This window comes from Brassica oleracea, chromosome C8 (genome assembly GCF_000695525.1).
Source record: "Brassica oleracea var. oleracea cultivar TO1000 chromosome C8, BOL, whole genome shotgun sequence".
Lineage (NCBI taxonomy): Eukaryota > Viridiplantae > Streptophyta > Magnoliopsida > Brassicales > Brassicaceae > Brassica > Brassica oleracea.
This window is the reverse complement of record NC_027755.1, coordinates 15,328,823-15,331,292: the sequence shown is the minus strand read 5'-3', so window position 1 is coordinate 15,331,292 and position 2,470 is coordinate 15,328,823. Positions and strand designations below refer to the sequence as shown.

The window sequence follows — 2,470 nt, the reverse complement described above, 5'->3', positions numbered from 1 at the left end:
ACTTGACGGATCATCTACCTCCGTGATCACTCCGACAGATAACGCCTATGCATGTTTCGAAAGCGGCTCTTTCGCCGGCTCTATTTCTCTTCAATGACCTGGGCTTCATCCCTTTTGTTTATAATGGGTATACCTATTAAAATGCTTGAGGGCTTGATCATCTTTTAATGGGCCCAGCCCAAAACAAAACTGCCGCACATATCATATATATATATATATATATAAAGCCATTTTTCAAAAAAAGAAAAAAAACATTATCTTTTTTGTACTCTTCATTTTTTTCTTTTTTTCTGCTGCTGCTGCTGCTGAATTAAGAAAGTACAAGTCAAAAGTATTCAATATATAAATACAGAGAAAGCGACCATTTGAAAAACAGAGGAAAGTCACCTGCATCCGTTGTTGCCAGTCTAACGAAGAGATCCTGCCCGGCAATGTTGTTCTTACGGAGATCAATGAGCTCTCCCACCCAAATTACACAACCTGATCCGCCATTATACATATCTGCGTTCCCATACGCTGTACAGTTGCACATCTTGCGGCACTTGTCCTCGCAATGTTCCAATCCAATTCTCCTGTCCACAAAAGACTCTGAAATATCTGGTAACTTCATTCTGCTAAGCCGGAGAAACCCGTCTCCAGAGCAGCTCAACGATGTCTTCCTCACACACCCACCTGTGTGGTCGTTCAGATCCCATGCTTCCTTGTCCCTTGCCTCAAACCAGTCTATGCATTTGCAGTTCGGTGATGTGTCTCTACTGCAGAGACCATTCGCTCCACATTTGTTGTACCAACTGCACATATCGTCTGCAAACATATGAACTATCCGTTTCCACACTTCTTGTGGTTTTGGAATCCACGTAGACCGGATCAACATGCCTCAATATGATAATCTAAGTATTGAGAAAAAAGTCTCATTCGCGATACTGAACACATATGTAGCCTCCTCTTTGGTCACGGTAAGGCTGTATGTCACGTACATTAAATTTCCCACTTCCTTCTAAGTCGTTTATTGTGTTCCACGGATCATTCCGAAATGTTGGCACACCTTTCTTCCGTATGATACTCTGCCGAGCTCATTACGTTCCACCCCATAGGTGAATTTCCCTGATGACGGATCTTTAGGGCCTCTCCAGGATTTTAAGACTCTATTAATGTTCGATGTGGCATCCCAACCTAACTTCATTTCAGACACTTAAGTATCTGTCGGAAAATCGAAACTCTGCCACTCATATGAGTTGTTGTTATTGTCGGAGTATCTCAATATTAAATTTCCACTGTTCAGATTTGTACTAGTCACATTGGTCCACCAGACACGGGTGCCATATTGGTCAAGGAGGACAAGGTTGGAGTTAATTGCCTTGAGCTTTCCAATGTGGTCGGAGAGTGGGTTGTCTCTGTTCGCAACCCATAGAACTTCCTTAGAGCATGTGCATTGCTAGCAACCTTTAATTGTTGTTTAAGTAGGACATCATTAATTTTTAACTATTATAATTATGACAGGTAACTTTGTTAAGAAACACTTAATGATAGGAGTTTATTGATAGTTGCTTAATTAAGGTTCCTAGCAATAAAAAAATATTAAATTTATTTGTAAACATAAAATTGTTAAAAAAGATTAAAATTATTTATTAAATAAAACAAAGTCAAATATAACATTTTAAACATATATTTTAACATAAAAACCTTAAAACAAAGATTACTAAAATAAACGATAATAATTTGAAAGAGACATCGAAGCTCAGTTGTTGTCTTGATCGCGTCAAAATTTATGCCATATATGCTCAACCAAATCACCTTTCAGTTGTTGATGCGCTTGTCTATCACGAATTCTTGTTCGAACACCCATCTGATTGACGATATTTGTAGGGATATCTGTAAAATAGGTGAGATCGACATATGAAGAAACACTTCCTTCTCCTTGTTGAAAATCTGAAACATCGTATTGAGTGTAGTCATCTCGTTCGTTTTCTACTATCATATTATGGAGTATGATACATGCTCTCATAATCTTCCCAATCTTGACTTTATCCCAACAAAGTGCTGGATTTTTAACAATGGCAAATCGAGCTTGCAAGACGCCGAAAGCACGTTCGACATCTTTTCGGGCAGCTTCTTGTCGTTGAGCAAATAAAACAGCTTTCGGTCCTTGTGGAACTGAAATAGATTGGATAAAAGTTTCCCATCTCGGATAAATACCATCGGTGAGATAGTAAGCCAAATGATACTCTCTTCCGTTGACCAAGAAATTCACTTGCGGAGCTTGACCATTTATTATGTCATCAAAAACAGGTGAGCGATCAAGAACATTGATATCATTTAAAGTACCTGTCGGTCCAAAAAACGCATGCCATATCCAGAGATCATATGAAGCAACCGTCTCTAAAACGATTGTGGGTTTTCCAGAACCACGAAAATATTGCCCTTTCCAAGCGGTGGGACAATTCTTCCACTCCCAATGCATACAATCGAT

General features: G+C 39.1%; 1 pseudogene; it reads right to left on the bottom strand.

Annotated features, from left to right (window-relative positions):
- Positions 1-325: 325 nt before the first annotated feature.
- On the bottom strand, positions 326-1,183 carry LOC106308741 (annotated as a pseudogene).
- Between the last annotated feature and the right edge of the window lie 1,287 nt (positions 1,184-2,470).